General features: G+C 38.7%; 1 protein-coding gene across 15 annotated transcripts in view; it reads left to right on the top strand.

The window, feature by feature from the left end:
* LOC123879027 (bromodomain adjacent to zinc finger domain protein 2B-like) overlaps window positions 1-23,426 on the top strand; it is a 96,800-nt gene that overhangs the window by 2,267 nt on the left and 71,107 nt on the right. For 13 of the 15 annotated variants that reach the window (XM_045926512.1, XM_045926522.1, XM_045926521.1 and 10 more), the window contains exon 1: window positions 13,409-13,630. The exons of 1 other annotated variant lie outside the window; for it this stretch is intronic. The gene's annotated coding sequence lies outside the window, so the exon portion shown is untranslated. One more of the 15 variants, XM_045926510.1, reaches the window with a different exon arrangement.

Raw genomic sequence — 23,426 nt, 5'->3', positions numbered from 1 at the left:
TCCAATTAGAATCTTCCAGTGCACGAGCGTACGAATTTGTCTTCACTTTTTAAAATACTATTGTATGAACTTTGGCTGAAACTGAACTTTTGATCTTTGATTCATTCTTGCAATGACAATTTTCCAGTATTATAGCTGGTGGGGAAAAAGGAAGGCGCCTCTTTGCAGTTAACTCATTATTTGTATTTCTGGGCTTTCTATCTTTACCTGACGTCTATGTCGAAGAAATGAAATGTATCGGAGATACAAGGATCCGCGGATGGAACTATGTCAAGTATTGTTGTCCCACTCTGGCCGATGTCCCGCGGGATTGGTTGTTTCTTTCTTACATCTCACTGCCCCTCAACTCAACTCAACGTGTAACATCCCGCGGGCCTAACTTTGCGGTTTAGGGCTGCCAAAAACAATTAAATTTTTACCCGACTACGGCAAAGTGAAAAGGAGGGGTTATGATTTTAGCAGTCTATGTATGTATGTATGTTTGTATCTAGATTATCTGTGTTCCACTGTAGCGCCTAAACTACTAGGCCGATTTTAATGAATGAAGTGTCAATTGATTCGTTGTAAAGGTGCGGGTGACATAGACTATATTTTATTCGAAAAAATTGACCTAACGGATGTTACATCAAAAAGTGGAGGTCTCCAAAAAAATTTGTTTGTTATTGTATCGAGTGGGATATGTCAAATGAAAGACGGAGAAAGTTCTGAGTTCATGAACATAAATGTACTACAACATTAAACATTTATGAAACATTAAAACGTTTGCTTAGTATGTAATACACAGATGTGACGTCATACACATTTGACGTAATTAGACGTACTTTTTTAGTTAAATCGATAATTTAAAATGCAAATTATTTAGCAAACTTAAAACTAGCAGCGAAAATTGATTTTATAAATTTTGGAAGACCCCCTATTTAATTATTACTTAGAATTAAGAAATAATTAACATTTAATTAAATAATTATTTTTGACATAGGCATCATCCCCATTTTTTTTAAAGAATATTAGCCATGCTAATCATGACTAATACTCCCCATTCCCCTCCAATTAAGCGTAAAGCTTGTGCCAGGAGCGGGTACGACAATAGTGCAACGGGTGGCGTCTGAACCGCGGACCTTTCGGAATTCAGCCCGCTCCTCAACCGTTGAGCTATCGAGGCTCATTATACCCCTCTATTGGGGTAAAGGTGGTCACCACGGCACAGCCCTGGCCGCCGCCCCGCTCAGTTCACATAAAATCAATATTTATGGACACGAATGTGTTCACCTCTGCATACTGTCTCCACTCCGATACCACTATGCTGTGTATTTATAGCACTACTCACTTGCCGTGTGTATACTGAGCTCTCTACACTGTGGTTCTATTGATTACCTACGATTAGATACAATAAGAAGTTGTTATCAAAAAGACCAAGATCTTGACTTAGCTCAGACTTTTTAGGGTTCCGTACCCAAAGGCTGCCTTATTATTAGTAAGACTCCGCTGTCCGTCTGTCTGTCTGTCTGGCTGTCTGTCAGCAGTAGGCCGGGCCTTATTCATGAATCGTAATAGGTAGAGAGTTGAAATATTGACATGGTCTGTTTTTAGAGTTCCGTATCTCTAAAGGAAAAAAGTGACCGCTATAGGATCACTTTGCTGTCTGTCTGTCTGTCGTATCTGTCAAGAAACCACTATACTGTGTATTTATAGCACTACTCACTTGCCGTGCGTACACTGAGCTCTCTACACTGTGGTTCTATTGATTGACCTACGATTAGATACAATCACACTAATATTATAAAGGCGAAAGTTTTTGTGTATGTGTGTGTGTATGTTTGTTACTCCTTCACGCAAAAACTACTGGACGGATTTGGCTGAGGAATGGAGATAGATAATATCCTGGCTTAGCACATAGTTCTTAGATTTCGTTCGCGTTGATATAGGTTTTTTAAATCCCGTGGGAACTCTATGATTTTTCCGGTATAAAAAGTAGCTTATGTGCTAATCCAGTGTATAATCTATCTCCATTCCAAATTTCAGGTAAATCCGTCCAGTAGTTTTTGCGTGAAGGAGTAACAAACACACAAACTTTCGCCTTTATAATATTAGTGTGATTTGTTCATCTTTTTTGTGCTGTTACTACAACGGTTTTCGAGGGTTTTCCTTTACTTGTGCTATAAGACAAGCCAACTACTTACCTGCCTTTCATGATTCTAGGTCAACGGAAAGTACCCTATAGGTTTTCTAGACAGAACTACGAACGGACAGACAACAAAGTAATATTATAAGGGTTCCATTTTTGAGGTACGGAAACCTAAAAAATGTTAGTTTACTATTCAAGGGGAGATGGAGGGAGAAATCATTTGACTATATCAAGTATCAACCCCTTTCAAGGTGTTGTACAAGGTAAAGGATACATACTTGTAGGTGTAACATCTGCTATTATTAACCCCCGACCCAAAAAGAGGGGTGTTATAAGTTTGACGTGTGTATCTGTATATCTGTCTGTGGCATCGTAGCTCCTAAACTAATGAACCGATTTTAATTTAGTTTGTTTTGTTTGAAAGGTGGCTTGATCGAGAGTGTTCTTATCTATAATCCAAGAAAATCGGTTCAGCCGTTTGAAAGTTATTAGCTCTTTTCTAGTTATTACTGTAACCTTCACTTGTCGGGGGAGTTATAAATTTTTAATTTACACTTGTTTTATGTCTGTAATCACCTTAATAAGTTAAAATTGCCTTGACGATGACATGCTTTATAATATGACCCTTTATAGCGACTTGAAAACGTGTGGACCACGGACTTCGAATAACTAGATACCGTATGCCCATTAAATAGTACTAACCGCGACTTCGCCCGCGTGGATTTAGGTTTTTCGAAATCCCGTGGGAACTATTTGATTTTCCGGGATAAAAAGTAGCCTTTGTGCTAATCCAGGATATTATCTATCTCTATTCCAAATTTCAGCCAAATCCGTCGAGTAGTTTTTGCGTGAAGGAGTAACAACCATACATACAACTTTTTACCCCGGAATATCAAAGAGTAGAGTATCCACGGGATTTTTAAAAACTAATACCCCGCGTCGCGGACATCATCTAGTTTGCTGTAATCCGCTGAAAAAGGCAAATCTTTTTGGTACAAGATGCAGTAGCGACATGCACCGCCTGCCCTCCCCCTGCTAAGCATCCAGGAAAAGCCAGCCACCAAGCAAGCCCCAAGTACCACCACGCAACACCATCAAATGCAATGGTGTTACGTTATGGCACTAAAAAAGACCCAAAATATTTCAGCATGGACCTCTGGCGGTATCTAGCTAGGTATTCGAAATCCATGGTTTGTGGACCGTCCACTTTGTGAGACGTAAGTGATAAAATTACGACCATCCCTTTCTACAGGTTCTCACGGTCGCAAATTGTGGCTGATTCAGTTAGGCCGCGTGTACATGAGACCGTAAAAACCCCTATGGAAACGTTGTAGTACACAATCTATGCAAACTAGCCCTTTTGTTCACATGGGTGCAAAAATGTATAATTATACAGAGAATTTATTCCATACCTAGAAATGTTTCTGTTCTAAAAAGTTTCCACGGGGTTTTAAAAAATCTAAATCCATGCCAAAGAAATCGCGGGTAACATAGCTGCTTAGCACTGAGATAACTTACAACATGTAAGTTGGCATCCCGGGGACGGACATAGGCTACTTCTTATCCCGGAAAAGCAAAGAGTTCCCACGGGATTTTAAAACCTAAATCCCGTTATCATCATTTAGTTCGTCATAAAATACAAACATGATTGGAAACTATTTCAAAATGTCTTGATAAGTATTTGGAAAAGTTGTCAGATGAAAAAGTGCGAGTCAGACTCGCGCACCGAGGGTTCCGTACTCGGGTGTTTTCCGATAGATCAAACCCTTACATGCATACAAAAAAACTGTTTTAGAATGTACAGGTAAAGCCCTTTTATATGATACCCCACTTGGTATCTTACTTTGAAAACTGAAAATACTAATTATTATTTGTTCATGAACACATTTTTTTTTTTAGATGTTACCAAAAACCCACGGTTTTCGGATTTCATCCTTTACTTGTGCTATGAGACCTACCTACCTGCTTTTCATGATTCTAGGTCAACGGGAAGTACCCTATAGGTTTTCTTGACAGACACAACAGACGGACAGACCGACAACAAAGTGATCCTATAAGGGTTCCGTTTTCCTTTTGAGGTATGGAACCCTAAAAACCGATCAAGTGCGAATCGGACTCGCACACACTAACCTTATATTACAAATTCATGGTTATCGGATTTTTTCCCTCACTTGTGATATAATACTATGATTCTAGATCTGGATTCTGGACAGACAGACAACGAAGTGATATAAGGCTTAATATCTAGGTTCTCTAGGTCTTTGTACCTATAAAACATTTTTTGTGTCCAAAATAGTTGCTTATTTATCCTTAACGCGTAATAAAAGATCAATAAAACAGTCCTCTTCCGACCCTTTACCTGTCAACTTCAAACGATGACGAAACCAAGTCTAACGACCTCCCACGCGAGCCAACCTCCCAAGCAGAACAGGTCATGTAAAGTGGTCGAGAACAAGGATCAACGACCTGAGCCGTTACCAACAAGCAATGGCGAATCTTCAGGTTTATATAGAACATGGCTGTGTGATTTGTGAGTGTATGAGTACAAAACTTGTGTAAAGATGCTACCTAGTGTGGCGATGGGCATGATAGCTGCTACTAATAACTAAATCATTTTCATTTGGTGAAATTATTATTTTTACCCGACTGCGGCAAAGCCAAAAGGAAGGGTTATGATTTTAGCAGTCTATGTATGTATGTATGTGGGTATGTATGTTTGTATCCAGATTCTGTGTGTTCCACCGTAGCGCCTAAACTACTGGGCCGATTTTGATGAATGAGGTGTCAATCGATTCTTTGTAATGGCCCGGGTGACATAGGCTATACTTTATACGAAAAAATGGCCTGTCGGATGTTACATCAAAAAAAGTGAGGGTCTCTAATTTTTTTTCACAGACGATTGTTCACGGGAAAGTGATTTTCAATTTTCGCACTTACATTCGTTGGCTACATTAATTTAACATGAGATTATGATCAAGAATAATTATTTTATTTTATTTTTATTCATTTTACTTCTAATTTGAACGGCAGTGCCACTTACACTAACTAGATGATTAATAATGAATTATTATACAAACACAAAAGAGACAAAATACGTAAAGATAGAACTAATGACACAATAAAAGATTTTAAATTTTGGATGTATGTACGCTAAGAGCACTGAATGATCGTGTTCATTCAATGCTCTCCGCGTACCTCAGTAACTCCTGAACCAACGATGTCCACCCGTCATTGAGTGGGCTGATATCTCACAGATTGTAAAGGGAAATTTCGGTAAGTGCGAAAATTCGATTTTCGTGAAGCGTAGCAAACGAATGCGAGTGTTCTCGCCCGCGCGCTGTATAGTTCAGGTCGATGACCACACACGCGCGAAAAACAATAAAACGGGACTAATTAATGTAATAATTTTCAAACTTCAATAATAATAATAATAATCTTAATAATTTTCAAACTTTGTGAGATTTTTCTCCGTAAATAATTCACAGGTTACTTACTCGATCATTTGATGTGATTTTTCACATGCTACATAATTGAAATGATTCATCTCTAGTAAAGATGGCGCCTAACCTAGCTGCGTTTGAACATATTACCGGCGCTTATTGAATCTAGGTTTAAATTGCTTGCATTCGGAGCCACAGAGTCAGACTGTCACGTTTTTATGTTATCAAGTTTAAAAAACCGGCCAAGTGCGAGACAGACTCGCGCAATGAGGGTTCCGTATTCGGGTATTTTTTCCAACATTTTGCACGATAAATCAAAAACTATTATACATAAAAATAAATAAAAATCTGTTTTAGAATGTACAAAAATGCCCTAAATGTAAATAAAAAAAATGTATGTAAAGCCCTTTCATATAATAGCTTTTGATTTATCTTGCAAAATATTGGAATAAATATCCGAGTACAGAACCCTCAGTGCGCGAGTCTGACTCGCACTTGGCCGGTTTTTTAAATGATGTAACCACAAATTCGCGGATTTCAGATTTATTCCTGTACTTGTGCTATAAGACCTACCTACCTGCCAAACATGATTCTAGGTCAACAGGAAGTACCCTATAGATTTTCTTAACAGACACGACAGCCGGATAGACAGACACACAACAAAGTGATCCTATACAGGTTCCTTTTTCCTTTTGAAGTATAGGTTATTTTTGATATCCTAAAATTTTCCCATAAGAATTCCGTTGGATGTGGAATGCACATTTAACACAAAACTACAAGTTAAACATGTAATCAACATACCAGCTTGCGTAGAACCTACTCTGACATTTAATAAGTTGATGTGAAATTTTTTAACTGATCAGAACACATTTTACTCGTGAGCCAAACATCTGCTTGGCAATAATTGACATCCGACTTACAACATAACAACTAGTTTATGCCCGCGGCTTTATCCGCGTGGACTGTACAAATTTCAAACCCCTATTTTTCCCCGAAGTTGAATTTTCAAAAATTATTTCTTAGGGAATGTCACACTATCACACTAATATTATAAAGGCGAAAGTTTGTATGTGTGTGTGTGTGTGTGTGTGTGTGTGTGTGTGTGTGTGTGTGTATGTTTGTTACTCCTTCACGCAAAAACTACTGGGCGGATTTGGCTGAAAATCGAAATGGGGATAGATAATATCCTGGATTAGCACATAGGCTACTTTTTATCCCGGAAAACCAAAGAGTTCCCACGGGATTTCGAAAAACCTAAATCCACGCGGACGAAGTCGCGGGCGTGAGCTAGTATATCACACTAATATTATAAAGGAGAAAGTTTGTATGTGTGTGTGTGTATGTTTGTTACTCCTTCACGCGAAAACCACTGGACGGATTCGGCTGAAATTCAGAATGGAGATAGATAATATCCTGGATTAACACATAGGCTACTTTTTATCCCGGAAAATCAAAGAGTTCCCACGGGAGTTCGAAAAACCTAAATCCACGCGGACGAAGTCGCGGGCGTCAGCTAGTCTACAATATGATGTAGAGTCTACATCGTAATAGCTATCTGCATGCCAGATTTCAGCCCGATCCGTCCAATATAGTTTGAGCTGTGCGTTGACAGATTAATTAGTCAGTCATTTTTTCCTTTAATACTAGATTTACTAGCTTTTGCTCGCAACTTCGTCTGCGTGAACTTCACATATTGCAAACCCCTATTTTTTCTCCCTTAGGGGTTGAATTTTTTCGAAAATCCTTTTTAAGTGTATGTATACGTCATAATAGCTATCTGCTTGCCAGATTTCAGCCCGATCGGTCTAGTATAGTTTGAGCTGTGCGTTGACAAATTATAGTTAGTCAGTCACCTTTTCCTTTAATACTAGATTTACTAGCTTATGCTCGCAACTTCGTCTGCGTGAACTTCACATATTGCCAACTCCTATTTTGCTCCCTTAGGGGTTGAATTTTTAAAAATCGTTAATGGATGTCTACGTCATAATAGTTATCTGCATGCCAGATTTCAGCCCGATCCGTCCAGTAGTTTTATTTTTATTTTTACAAAAGAATATTAGCCATTCTAATCATGACTAAAACTCCCCTTTCCCCTGCAATTAAGTGTAAAGCTTGTGCCAGGAGTGGGTACGATAATAGTGCAACGGGTGGAGTTTGAACCGCCGACCTTTCGGAATTCAGTCCGCTCGTCCACCGTTGAGCTACCGAGGCTTTTAACTATGTAAAACCCACATAACTCCGAATAGTTATAGAGGTGCGTGCCCGGATCGAACCCCCGAGTTCCCGACCTCCCAAATAGGAGGCCGCCTACTTTTTTTTTTTTTTTTCTCTCGTCTGGCTTTTACGATGATTAGCCAATGTCAAGTTTGTAGTTATTTGTATCAAGTTAGTTAAACTATACAAGTATGGACCCCGTCTGTGCCGGCGCTCGCCGACATACGCACGGCACCCCCTTAGAGCGCTTTCCAGTCAGTTTTAACAAAAAAAACACTCCAAAAAGTCACAACACGCGCGCCAGCAAACGCCACCACAGACGAAGTACCGGCCGCCTACTTAACCACTGGGTAATCTTTGTTAGAGTTCCGTAACCAAAGGGTAAAACGGAGCCCTATTAATGTCACTCTGCTGTCTGTCTGTCCATCACGTCACAGGTCACATTTTGGTATTTGGTGTAAAACTTTGACTCGAATCCAAATATTGAATTAGAAATCCAATTAAATTATTTTTAACCCCCGACCCGAATAGAGGGGTGTTATAAGTTTGACGTGTGTATCTGTCTGTAGCATCGTAGCTCCTAAACCAATGAACCGATTTCAATTTAGTTTTTTTTGTTTAAAAGGGTGGCTTGATCGAGAGTGTTCTTAGCTATAATCCAAGAAAATCGGTTCAGCCGTTTGAAAGTTAACAGCTCTTTTCTAGTTACTGTAACCTTCACTTGTCGGGGGTGTTATAAATTAATTTACACTTGTTGGAATTGAATTGGAATAGGTAAGCCTGACCGTGGGATGTCTGGGCGAGCCTGCATTCAGCTAAAGGTACCTAGAGGTTACAGACAGGAACAGTCGATATAGGCGGGGCTGTTTTTTAAAAAAAAAACTCCCAAAAGTTGAGGTGCGTGCCCGGATCGAACCCCCGAGTCCCCAACCTCCCAAATAGGAGGCTGCTTAACCACTGGGTTATAATCTTTTTTAGGGTTCCGTAACCAAAGAGTAAAAACGGAGCCCTATTAACTTCACTCTGCTGTCTGTCTGTCCATCACGTCACAGGTCTCTAGCTCGTGACGAAATGAGTTACAAACCTGACATTTTGGTATTTGGTGTCAAACCTTTACCCGAACCCAAATATTGAATTATAAATCTAATTAAGTAAATTATTTTTGGAATTGAATTGGAATTGGTAAGCCTGTAGTGATAGCCTAGTGGTTAGAACGTCCGCCTCCTAATCGGAGGTTGGGGGTTCGATCCCGGGCACGCACCACTAACTTTTCAGTTATGTGCGTTTTAAGTAATTAAATATCACTTGCTTTAACGGATGTCTGGGCGAGCCTGCATTCAGCTAAAGGCAGCTAGAGGTTACAGATAGGAACAGTCGATATAGCCGGGGCTGTTTTATAAAATGTCCCGATGTTTTGTCTCTCTCGCCGTTTGAGTCCTACCTGCGACACAAGTAATAAAACAAGTACCTCGCTAGCCGGCAGTCCAATCTCTCGGAATGGGTGAACCCACAGAGGCAATGTATGTGTGTGTAGCCTAACGTTTACCTCGGTTTTATCGATATCATTATTAAACGGGCCTGTTAGGTTATGTCGCTTTGACTTTTGAATATTACGTTGCCTCATTTCTTTTAAATACAAGTGTAAATTAGATAAATAAGAGAAATTAGAGAAAAAAGAAGATTTTTACTATTAAATGGCACAGATATCATCTCTGTACATTCTGGGGCACACGTCCATTACAATTTTTGTTCATCTTCTTTATAACACTCTCGACAAGTGAAGGTTACGGTAGGTAACTAGAAAAGAGCTGATAACTTTCAAATGGGCGAACCGATTTTCTTCGATTATAGCTAAGAACACTCTCGATCAAGCCACCTTTCAAACAAGAAAAAACTAAATTAAAATCGATTCATTAGTTTAGGAGCTACGATGCCACAGACAGATACACATGTCAAACTTATAACACCCCTCTTTTTGGGGTTAAAAAAATAGCGAGCAAACGAGCAGGCGGGTCACCTGATGGTAAGTGATTACCGCCGCCCATGAACATCAGCACCAGAGGAACCGCCGCGTTGATTCCGCAGTTTGCATGTGCGTGGAAAAATAATCGTTATACCTAAATCACTAGTTATATCCCGCGATTTCATACGCGTGATGTAATCTGTAGTCTACTTGATGAAGCAGCAACCAATGACTGTGGAACCAACTCCCACCAAGGAAACTCATTATGACGTGAATAATGGAAAAGGATTTCGATTTATGATCCTTAGCAATGAAGAGTGAGTATGAGTTTACCCTAAACCCCACGGACTTTAGCCAGTTTTAACTTTTGAGTTTAATTGACCATAGCAAAAAAATAAAGTTGTATTCTGTTATCTGTACTTTAAAGGTTAAAATCATATAAACAAGGTTTATTTCAGAGTGATATTCCGAAGATAATTAGTACTTTAACAGATAGGTAATTATTCTAGAATGTAGAGCATAACCTTTCTTTGTGCCTGTCAGCATTGAAATAGTTATTAATTACTAGGTATTAATAACCTACCTACTTACGTAATTATTTTTATATGTAACTAGGTACACATAAAATGATTACTTTGCCGTTGACTAAAAATTAAGTTAAAACTCAAAGGAACTTACCTACTTTGAATACAAGTGTAAATAAAGGCACACGTCCATTCAATTTTTGTTCATCTTCCTTATAACACCCCCGACAAGTGAAGGTTACAGTAGCTAGAAAAGAGCTGATAACTTTCAAACGGCTGAACCGATTTTCTTGGATTATAGCTAAGAACACTCTCGATCAAGCCACCTTTTAAACAAAGAAACTAAATTAAAATCGGTTTATTAATTTAGGAGCTACGATGCTACAGACAGATACACACGTCAAACTTCTAACATCCCTCTTTTTGGGTCGGGGGTGAAAAAGGTAGAAAAGGCTTGAAATATAGCAGAAATCGTGCTAAACAACGCCACCGGCGCGGGCGTGTAGAACGGAAAAAATTAGCCTAAAATCATGTGCCGTATGTTTATATAGACATCATAAACTTACAATCGCGATGTTATTTAGGATTTGAAGGTTATAGCTGAAATACCGACTGACAATAGTTACCAATCGATTCATTCGGCAACCAGTCACTAATTTTAGCTAAAGAGTTTACTGGGGTATACTAACCTTCTTTGTAACATGTTCAGTTGTACTAGGAGTAGGTACATAGCTTCAAGGGAGAGCAATAATTAATGTTTTGGGAAGAGGTTATTCTATAAAGATAAAGAGAGCGTTATTGTATAGAGATAAAAGCTAGAAAACAGGTGAAATACAGCAGAAATCGTGCTAAACAACGTCACCGGCGTGCAGAACGGAAAAAATTAGCCTAAAATCATGTGCCGCATGTTTATATAGAAAGCATAAACGTGCAGTCGCGATACCGTTTAGGCTTTGAACCTTTGAACAGCGAGGCGAGGGACGCTACGACCGTAATCTGCCATCAAAATGGAAGCCGTCCGCCATCTTAGGTTCGCCACGAGCGAGAGAGTGCTCGGTCCGCTCGGGAATTTGGGAAATTGGTGTTTTTTTTTGTTGTAAAGAGAGCAGTATATAAGAGGCAGCGGGGCGGGGGCGATCTCTACACGGCTCGGTGTGAAGGGAAAGATGTGGCGCACAAGATAATAGCATCGCGAGACTAATCTCGAGATATGTTTTCGTAACTCATTTTTATTAACCCCCGACCCAAAAAGAGGGGTGTTACATAACTTATTTATATAGTTTTAACTCTTATTTTATGCTTTTTAACCCTCGACCCAAAAAGAGGGGTGTTATAAGTTTGACGTGTGTATCTGGTATCTGTGTATCCGTTTGTGGCATTGTAGCTCCTAAACTAATGAACCGATTTTAATTAAGTTTTTTTTTTTTTGTTTGAAAGGTCGCTTGATCGATAGTGTTCTTAGGTTTAATCCAAGGAAATCGGTTCAGCCGTTTGAAAGTTATCAGTTCTTTTCTAGTTACTGTAACCTTCACTTTTCGGGGGTGTTATAAATTTTTAATTTACACTTGTTATAGTTTTGACTCTTATTTTATGGTTTTTATTAGTGATGTTTACAAAAGGATTAGTGTAATTTTAATTTTATTGATTAATATTTTGTAGGATAGGCCGCCATATTTTGTGGTAGTCAATATTTGTACATACTTACCTATTTATATTGGATGCAATATGTGAAGGGATAGAAGTGGTTCACAAGGTAGTAGCGTCGCGTGATGCATCTCGAGATATCGTTTTTTAATATTTTTGAGGCTCAATTATTAGTTTTTGATATTTTTATTATGAAGTTGTTTGATTTTATGTGGTGTGAAGGGAGTAAGAGAGAGTAATGGTTCACAAGGTAGCAGCATCACTAGATTCATCTGGATATATTTTTATACTTAGTTTTTTTTTGCACTCTATGTATGTAGCTAATAATAATTATTGTGTATTTTAACCATGTTTTGTACACCACGCCTCAGAAGAATTAAAGAAAGCTTAATCTAGGAGTGTTATAGTAAACGTATTTTTTTAGGATTTATTAAAAATAGTGTACCTACTTAATATTATTATAACTCTATCAACAACTCTATCACTTAATTTTCACTTCTGATTATTACTTAATTTGCATAATTATTATTATCATTTACCTATCACTAACATAGACGTCATTGTGATATTTTGATAAGGATAATAACTAAGAAGTAAGAATTGATTAGAATCCATACTAATCTAAATATATAAAAGGAAAAGCTGACTGACTGAGTGCTCTAACATCGAACAGCTCAAACTACTTGGACGGATCGGGCTGTTTGGCATGCAGATTACTATTATGACGTAGACACCCGCTAAAAAGGATTCCGCTAAACCCCTAATGGGGTAAAATAGGGGTTTGAAATCTGTGTAATCCACGCGAATGAGGTCATAAGCCACATAAAACTTAAGTGACAGGTGATGGAGATGTGGGGCATATTCATTCTTCATAGACTTACGACTTGGCGGTGTCCGTATAGCATTTCCCATACTTGGTATATGGAAGAGAGATACTTGCGCCACGACTCTGACTCTATTATACTTACGTTATTTTATTTCTCAATTAACAGTGACTTACATTAATATATCATGTCTGTTTACGGATACAAGTATTGTGCTAGCCTCCTAATGATCGGTCCATGGAGCGGTGATAGCCTAGCCCTAGTGGTTAAGAAGACGTCGTTTTTTGACGGACGTTTTAAAAGCTCTCGTGTAAATGAGCCCTAAAGGGTTTCGGGCACAAAACATTATTATACTAGGCTGGTTTTGGAGCGCGTTGATGTAGGTACATATCTCGGCTACCTGACGTCCGAGTGTTTGTCTTTTCAAATCCTTTATCTATAGACTAGTTTATTCTCGCGACTTTGTCTTTGAGTGTCTGGCAATGAATGACGTGATTTCTAATATACTACTTCGAAGGAAATTAAAAAAAAAATCCGGCCAAGTGCGAGTCGGACTCGTTTTGTGGGATCTCAGGATCGCCGTATCCCCGGACGCGTCGCGGCTCTGTCGCGGCGCGTGTAGCGGACACCTATCTTTCATTGCACGTACGCGCGACGCGCGGGGAGCCGCTCGCCGCGCGGCATACGCGGAGCCATCTTGCTAGCGGTCGTCGAAACGCTCGCGTCTCCGCGCCTCAAATCGCTCTTAATTCGCACTAATTAACCATTAACAATAATAAAAACAATCAATTCAGTGCCCTAATAAAGACAAAAGTGTTGAAAACAGTGATTAGTACTAGTTTGACGTAAACTGTGTGTGTTGTGTTGTTTTAGGTGTGTGCATATCGTCCGTCTAGGTGAGTAGTCACCAGTCTTTGTGCGCGACAATTATCATTCTGATCGATTCGGTCCGCGCGGGGGTGAGCCGGCCCGTTTTATATCTTTTGTTGTTTTGTAACGCTGCTAAATCAATAATTTTAGTGGCGGCTACTCCGCTAGCGGCCATCGCGTTCTTAATTCAAACTTTGACGTTTCGAATGCTCCGCAAGCTTCGAGGTGTTTTATCGTGTGCAGTACAGTTACTTTAACGAGGTTCTTTGTATGTAACGTCTTTGAATCGCAAATAGGCGTGCGAAAGTCATTTCGCGGAGTGTATTTTGTCTGCAATCGAAATTCTACAGATAAAGTTCGCGATAAGTGTGTCCATTTGGCTAACTAACAATCTAAAGGTAACTAATCTGTATTTTATTTACCTTGCATGAATGCTTGATTCGTTTGTACCTACTTTGTGTATGGAAGGAGCGATTCGCTTTCCCCATACCTAAAAATAGAATGGCCAGGTGCTAAACACGTATGTAATGTAACATTAAGCGCGTAATGCAGTTATCATTAAAGTTATTATAATGCAGTTTGCATTATGTCACACATTAGGGTGATTCAAAGAACCTATTGTTTATTTATGTCTGCATGCACCTACCTATTTACTTTTTATTTACTTATTAATGATAAGATAGTGCATAAGTATGTTTAATCCGTATCTAGTATACATTCACTTGTCACTTACGGTGATTGACCTTGTTAATGTGACGTATAAATTTTATTATTAATCTGTATTCTCTTTACTTCGGTTTTTAGGGTTCCGTACTCGAAAGGGACCATATTACTAAGCCTCCGCTGTCCGTCAGTCCGCTCGTCTGTCTGTCTGTCAGTCAGCGGGCTTTATCTCATGAACGTAATAGGTAGAGTTGAAATTTTCACAGTATAGGCATTCCTATTGCCGCTACAACAAATAATAAAATTCCAAAATGGCCGCCATGTAAATTAAACATAATTATAAAGCCTTATAACCTTGTACGATTATCTACGGAACCCTTTATGCGCGAGTGCGACTCGCACTTGCCCGTTTTTTATGTTTATAAACTGAAACTTAAGATCTACCGAAAAAACGAGTTTAGTTTGCCCTCGAAAACATGTTTACTGGTAACTATAAATTAGTTATGTTACAAACCTGCCTACTAAGTACTAAACAACCAACTAATATGTAATGTACAGTACCTACCCACTATAAGTATCTAAGTAGGTACGTATTTAGTGGTTCAATTTTACTGTTGGAAACTAACCAAAAATGTTTAAAATATTTATCAGTTGGTACTTGGTAGGTATTTAATTTAAAAAAAAAACTCGCTGAAGTGTGAGTCGAATGCGCACACCAAGGATTCCGTAGCATCGTGCAATTTTTTTTTGTCCATTCCGAAAACCGTGAATTTGTTGGTATTTTCGGATTTCCTCTTTACTTATGCTGACATTGCTAACTGCCAAATTTCATGGTCCCTAGGTCAACGGGCAGTAGATAGAGTTAGCGACAAAGTTAGGTTTGCAGTTTGCACCCGTCCATAGTCGCTTGCACTAGCGGTGACAAACCTAGCTTTGTCACTGTTTGTACCTGGTAGGTACCTAACGACCTTATAGGTTTTGATTCCTTAGACGAGTCTTAACAGATGGACTAAGATAATTTTATACCAAGTGGGGTGCCAATGCAAAATATCGAAAAAAATAGCCGAGTACGGAACCCCTCGGTGCGTGAGTCTGACTCGCACGTGGCCGGGTTTTTCCTTTTGATGTACGGAACCCTGGAAAAACGGCAATAATTCATATTTTTCGTTGACTGTCCAAAGTTGCACTACAAACAAATATTGAAAGGCAAAAGTTACTTCGACTCACGAAGTTACACAAATCACAAATGAGGTTACGAAAGTCGGTAGGTACATAAAACGATTATGCATAATAATAATATTATACACCTAAGTAAAGATTTGTACCCGATGACATAACCAATTCGTTTTACGTAGGTATTAAAGTAACCGATTTAACGAACAATACCTTATTTATATAAGTACCTAGGGGGTTTCACCTTTGCGATGTACCTAATTTAAAAAAAGGTTAAAAAACGGTCAAGTGCGAGTTGGGTTTGCGCACGAAGGGTGCCGTACCATGCATTTTTCAAGATTTTTTTTTTATACATGAGGGCCGGGCCATATTGATTTTTTTTTTATAGCTGCAATAGAAAGGCACGTTCTGTGAAAATTTCAACTCTTTACCTATTATGGTTCACGATATACAATTTACATACTGACGGACGGACTGAAATATAGCGTAGTTAGTAATATTGCCGTTGGCACCCTTCGGGTACGGATCCCTAAAAAAGTGTTGAAAAATTTACATTAAAAGAACCTTGTTAAAGATTAAAAATGCTAAACCTACTTAGTAATATGGCCATTGGCACTCTTCGGGTACGGATCCCTAAAAAAGTGTTGAAAAATTTACATTAAAAGAACCTTGTTAAAGATTAAAAATGCTAAACCTTTCCTTGCCTTTGAAACAAAAAAAAAGCAAACGCGGCATCTATCATGGCGGATACGCAAGCACATCGAGCATGAAATAATTGCATTCGCGACCGCGCCTTGTGAACGGCCTCTTGGTTCTTCAGCTATACCAATACCTAGGTATACTTAACAAGCCTATAGTTATTACCCGATCACATAAAACCGTCCAAACGCCACCTCTCTACCGGTGTAATTCAGCGACCTTTTGAAATGTGTCGCGTTAACCCAGACGAGTTGGGTTCATCATTTTTTACTACTTTCCGACATTGGCTAAGGTGCTATTATCCGACCGGTGTGGAATGTTGTACGCCATGTTCCATGCAAGTTGATATCTGATGCCTCCATAAATAATGCGGGTTGTCGCTTAAATGCTGATTCATCGGTAGTTATAAGTAAGAGGATGGTAATTGGCGTTCTTTTTTTGGACAAACGATTCGAACATTTTGTTTACCGGATTAAGTATTCGAATTTTGAAAATGTAAATTAGATACCTACGCTCGGCCAATAAGATCGGTTTGAGGAAAAGAAAGCTGTTTATTACATCTAACGAACTTGTGAGTTGTGCCCACACATTAGTTCTACTTATATTCATAGGGTCCATTCTAATCGCTTCAAGAGATAAGGCAGCCTTTGCGCAATTTATGTTATGTTTTGCCAAAGACATTTGGAGACCTCCCTGGCGCAGTGGTGAGCGCTGTGGTCTTATAAGTGGGAGGCCCCGGGTTCGATTCTCGGCTGGGGCAATTTGGAATTTTATAATTTCTAGATTTTCTCTGGTCTGGTCTGGTGGGAGGCCGTGGCTAGTTACCACCCTACAGGCTAGGCCGTGCCGCCAAGCGATTTAGCGTTCCGGTACGAAGCCGTGTAGAAACCAAAGGGGTATGGGTTTAATAAGAACTGCCCCTAAAAAGCCCACTTCCATCTTGGACTGCATCATCACTTATCATGCATACCATGCTTCTTGACAGACACGACCGACGCGCGTCGGACAGACAGACAGATAACAAAGTGATCCTATAAGGATTCCGTTTTTAGAACCCTATAGAACCCTAGTGAGACCGGTCAAGCAAACCCATACAAAAAATATTTTAAAAAGTGAAGACAAATTCGTACCTCTACCTACGCTTGTGATGATACCACATAGCGATACAGACCATAAACGACACAACAGACAGACATGAAAATATTGTCTTCCAGTTCCAATTTGTTTAAAATTTCAAACTCATCGGGAAGCTAGTTGTTATGTGTAGAATTGCATTTATTAATCGCGCATCTATATCTATACTAATACATAAAATTGGAGTGTCTGTCTGTAATTTCGAAATAACTACCGCATATTAAGGTCATATGATTATTTGAACGATACCTTAACTGAATCACACGTTTTTAACATTTTTGTCTGTCTGTCTGTCTGTCTGTCTGTCTGTCTGTTTGAAAAGGCTAACCGATTTTGACGGGATTTTCACAGACAAGTAGAGGATTGACCAGGAAGTAACATAGGCTACTTTTTTAACCAACTTTCAAAAAGGGAGTTGTGTTTTTCTACCTACGTACACCGAAATCTCCGAGATTTCTGAACCGATTTGCGTCATTTCTTTTTTAATCGATAGAGGAACTTTGCGACATTATTTCGACGGGCTATTACGGATAGGCTACTTTTGTCCTAGGAAATCAAGTTCCCACAGGATTTTCAGAAACCTAAATCCACGCGGGCGAAGCTGCGGGCATCAGCTAGTGTAAAATAAAGAGTCAGTAGCCAATAAACCATGAGTTAAAGTAGACGTGTTTCCTTTTCTCTGAAAACCAATTCAAGTGAACCTTATTACAATCAACACTAGTTAAAAATTGATTGCAATATTGTATCGAACAGACAAACAGACAAACAAGCAGACCGACAAGAAAGCGAGTTAATAAAAACGTGTTATTTTCTAGAATGATTAAACTATGCCACCTAAATACTTACCTTAGTTGAAAGACTAACTATTCACAACCGTTCTTTGAACAATTTAAATTAGATATGCAGTGTAGGTGCGTAAGCGCAATTACCGTATTTCCTTATACATACATACATGTCATTCACAATCTAAGATGCTAATAACGGCAGTTTATTATGCATACTTAGTTACCCGTTGGCTTTCTGGCAAACTTTACTTAATACCTAGATTGGTCCCGTGGATTGGTCAGATCCTCTGCAGCATCAGGATTGAGGAGTTGGAATTCAAATTTTTTATGGAACAATGTCGCAAAATTCCTCTATCGATAAAAAAATACGCAAATCGGTTCAGAAATCTCGGAGATATCAGTGTTCATAGGTAGAAAACACAACTTCTCGATTTTTTATAGTCGGTTAAAAAAGTAGCCAAGTAGTTACTCCTTGGTTAATCCTGTACTTGTCTGTGAAAGTCTAGTCAAAATAGGTTCAGCCATTCCGAAGATTAGCCCGTTCAAACAGACAGTCACTCCAATTTTATTTATTAGTATAGATATATAAATAATTTCAAATGTCTTAAGTTTGTTGAAAAAATTGAATTAATTTGCAAAAAAACTAACAATACCAAACGCTGATTCGTGTTATTCTTCACATATCACGCATCTCGCTCTTGCATATGTCCCCCGTCCGTAAATGTTGATTGCAATAGCATGCTCACACGTTTAACTTGAAGCGACCATGGAAAACACTCTTTAATCACTAGAATAGACTATACCTGAACAGTTTTAAATAGGGAGGTATTTCTGAACCGTTTTTTGAACAATTTAAATTAGATAATATGCGGTATAGGTGCGTAAGCGCAATTATCGTCTTTCCTTGTGCATACAACGTGTCATTCACGATCCGAGATGCAAAATATAACGGCAGTTTATTATGTATACCTACTTAGTTACCCATTATTAGGGTTCCGTACCTCAAAAGGAAAAACGAAACCCTTATAGGATCACTTTGTTGTCTGTCTGTCCGTCCGTCTACGCTACTTACAGGCTAACTACTTATAAGCTATTTTTTATCCCGAAGCTCATCCATGAAGTTCCCGCGGCATTTTTAAAAACCTTAATCCACGCGGACGAAGTAGCGGGCATCAGTTAGTATTTACATATTTTGATTCTCTTGTCCCAAGTCATGTTTGTCTTCACGTCACAGACCTATTGCGTAATTGAGTTATTTGTATGCTGCACATGTAAATAGGCACATTTTATCCTGTCCACTAAATAAACCAATAAATGGTTAATTCTTATTTCTATAGCCATAGAGTTTATTTTGCTAGTGAATAAAAAATGTTTTTTTTTTTTAGTTCAAACGGACAAGCCTTCGCATCATCTAATTGCAACACTGACAATTCTGTATTACAATCTCGAAGGTCTAAATCCTAGTGCTATCCTTTTCCGCATGGAGCATTATGAAGAGGATAGTAATACAATTGTGTAGGTACAACACCAATAGGATTGGCCATAATAGCAAGGTTTTAGTCATAGAATTCAAAATCGGTTCAGAAGTGGTATCTTGTTTCTCGAGAGATGATAAGTAAAGCATCAGGGGCCAGGGCGCGTTATTGTAAAAAACCGGCCAAGTGCGAGTCAGACTCGTGCACTGAGGGTTCCGTAGGTACTCGGGTGTTTTTCCAACATTTTGCACGATAAATCAAAAACTATTATACATAAAAATAAATAAATAAGTAATTCTGTTTTAGGATGTACAGGTAAAGCACTTTCATATGATACCCCACTTGGTATAGTTATCTTATTTTGAAAATTGGAACACATTTTTTTTTAATGATGTAACCACAAATTCACGGTTTTTGGATTTTTTCCTTTACTGCTATAAGTGCTATAAGAGCTATAAGACCAAATAACGTGCCAAATTTCGTGATTCTAGGTCAATGGGAAGTACCCTATAGGTTTTCTTGATAGACACGACAGACGGACAGACAGACAGACAACAAAGTGATCCTATAAGGGTTCCGTTTTTCCTATTTTGAGATACGGTTAGCGACCATGTCTAATAATGTCATCACTCATCACTGAAAATACACACTGTTCAAAGACTTTGGTCTTCAAGCACTGAGTTTAGACGAGAAATCATCTCGAAGCTTCCCGAACATTGCCCAGTTTTACCTATTATAGGTAGATAATAATTATATAACATGAATAACCGAAAATTATTATAATACAAACTAATAAACTATCGCGCTGGCGTAGTTGAAATCATTCAGCCTTGTCCTACATTACAGTTAATGCTTATGTTTAAACTTTAATCTAAGTGAGTCGTTGGTTGGCGCATTCTTACTTTGCAGTTTTATGTCCGTTTTATATATATTCAACTAGCTGATGCCCGCGACTTCGTTTCCGTGGATATTGGCTTTTAAAAATCCCGTGGGAACTCATTCTTTTTCCGGGATAAAAGGTAGCCTATGTGTGGATCCAGGTTATAATTTTTTCCATTCCATTCTTTTCAGCCAAATTCTTCCAGTAGTTTTTGCGCGAAAGAGCAACGAACGTTCATCCATCCATCCATACAAACTTGCGCAATTGTAATATTAGTAGGATCTATCTGTAATTAGTAGATTTATTAGCAACGTTGATATTTATCAAAACAAGTGTAAATTAAAAATTTATAAAACCCCCGACAAGTGAAGGTTACAGTAACTAGAAAAGAGCTGATAACTTTCAAACGGCTGAACCGATTTTCTTGGATTATAGCTAAGAACACTCTCGATCAAGCCACCTTTCAAAAAAAACTAAATTAAATCGGTTCATTAGTTTAGGAGCTACGATGCCACAGACAGATACACACGTCAAACTTATTACACCCCTCTTTTTGGGTCGTAGCAATCGCAAAAGTTTGTATGGATGGATGGATGGACGTTGCTCTTTCACGCAAAAACTACTGGAAGGATTTGGCTAATGGAGATAGATTATACCCTGGATTAACACATAGGCTACTTTTTATCCCGGAATATCAATGAGTTCTTACGATATTTTTTAAAACCTATATATGCACAGACAGATACACTGATACACACGTCAAACTTTAACACCCCTCTTTTTGGGTCGGGGGTTAAAGACCAGCCAAGTTACGACAGTTAGGGAGGCTCCGACGTCACTGACAGGTTAGAACATTTGACGCAGATAGCCCTAAAATAGTCCTACTTTTTTTAATCTTACGTCACCTTAGCCTAATATTTGACATTATCGTCGATTCAGGGTCAAACCGAGAGCTCCCTCACTCTAGTTCACTTTGGTACTTAGTGATGATATTAATTTGGACACCAGACAATCTGCTTAGACAGTCGAATAGGCAACTTCTAGGCAAGCGCGCTCCATCTTAGGCTGTATCATCACTTGCTAGCAGGTCTGATTGCAGCCAAGCGCTAGTCTATATAATTAAAAAAAAAGACAATAGTCTGTGATAAAGGACGAATTCCATCGCCAAACCATATAAGAAGCCCTAAACTCCAAAGTATTGAACTGAACCGCTGAAGTTTTTATGAGCCACATTATAGTAAACCCACAAACCGAAGAATGTACATCAACGTAGGGTTGGCACTTGCTAGCCGTGGAGAAAAGAAATATTAATTTCACTAAGGCGCCATCTCCACGGGCGAGAGTATTGCGGCGGTAGAAACTCTATGGGCCTATCTGCACAGGGCGATACTATCGCGGCGATACGACGAGTGGCTCTGAACGAGTAGTATAATGTCGCGGACTCGTCGAGGCTGCCAAGTTACGCCACAGTTGAGAGGCTCAACGAAGCGTTGCGTTCACGTCACACGGCGCTCCGTTGCGGTCTCGTGGCGTATCGTTGCGAGTCGCGACGCCACGCGAGCAGAATTATCGTTATAGTATGGCATATTATTGTAAATTGAATACTCGAAAAGAGCAACCGCCGAGTTTCTTGCTGGTTCTTCTCAGTAGGAACGGCGTTCCGAACCAGTGGTAGATTTTTTGACGATTCAAAAACACTTGTAATAGTTTCATTCAATAAAAATATTTTGAATTTTTTTTTTGAATACCGTGGAGATTATTCGACGATAGAGTAGGACGGACCACGGATGCCGTCTAAGTAATAATGGTGAGACACCATCCATACGCGTTTGGGTAGAAATTATTGCAGGTATCTTTAGGTTAATATTTTGTTCACCACTTTCCCTACAAAAACTATACCGATTTACTAGTATTGCATGATTAGATAAACCCTCAGAGTAGACCTATTTTTACGGTCATTATTATAGACTATCTAATATGTTACGGTTATTAATTTTATTATAGAAGAATAGGTATGTACATATTTCACCGAGAAGGATCTTTTTAAGAAATATTTTTACGTTTAATACACATCGCATCCAGAATAACACTCTTTCGCGTTGCGAAGTCGTGTAAAAATAGAGATCTATTTAAAAAGTAAGTACTTATTTCTTTACTAGTAAATTCTACTCAGAAAGTGGTTACTTTTAATAAGAATTTTATTTATAATATTAGAATGTCGGCTATACTTTTAATTAGAATTTTATTTTTGTTCGATTCAGTTTCGCATAAACTACAAAATGAAAAGGCGTAAATATTTTAAGGCTCTTTAGAATATGGAGAACCTAAAATACAACATGGAAGTAAATTCTACTCAGAAAGTGGTTACTTTCTGAGTAGAAAGAGGGAATAAAATTCTAATTAAAAGTATAGCCGACAACCCTAACGAATATACACAGCAGCCACAAGCAAATTCAATACACACAATTTTCACCTTTATATGTATCCACATTCGGCACAAAACTGCGTGAAATATTTTTGCGATTTGACATCTTCGTCTCAAAAATCTTTTGTGACACTGTTTCTTCGGAACTGGCAGAATTAGTTTTTGTTCTGAAACGCATAACTTGGGAGGGATGTTCCTTGTAAGGAGCTCTTAACTTTTAAGAGATGCTTAGGGCTTGTTCAGACAACATGTGCAAGCAGTATAGTAGGATATCATAATGAAAGTGTGACCAACGAAGCGTTGCGGCAGTACCTACCTAGTTGTCTATCTATAGGTACTTTGTTTATTTTTAGGGTTCCGTACCTCAAAAGGAAAAACGGAACCCTTAGAGGATCACTTTGTTATGTGTCTGTATTATATGAGCTAAATATGGGGTAGTTATGTGAATTGTACCATAACTGAATCATACGTTTTTAAAATTTTTGTTTGTCTGCCTGTCTGTTTGAACGGTTTGAACGGGTTAATCTTCGGAATGGCTGGAACTATTTTGATTGGATTTTCACAGACAAGTAGAGGATTACCTAAATA

Source organism: Maniola jurtina, chromosome 27 (genome assembly GCF_905333055.1).
Source record: "Maniola jurtina chromosome 27, ilManJurt1.1, whole genome shotgun sequence".
NCBI lineage: Eukaryota > Metazoa > Arthropoda > Insecta > Lepidoptera > Nymphalidae > Maniola > Maniola jurtina.
Note: the sequence above shows the minus strand (reverse complement) of the source record. Positions and strands in the feature narration are given on the sequence as shown.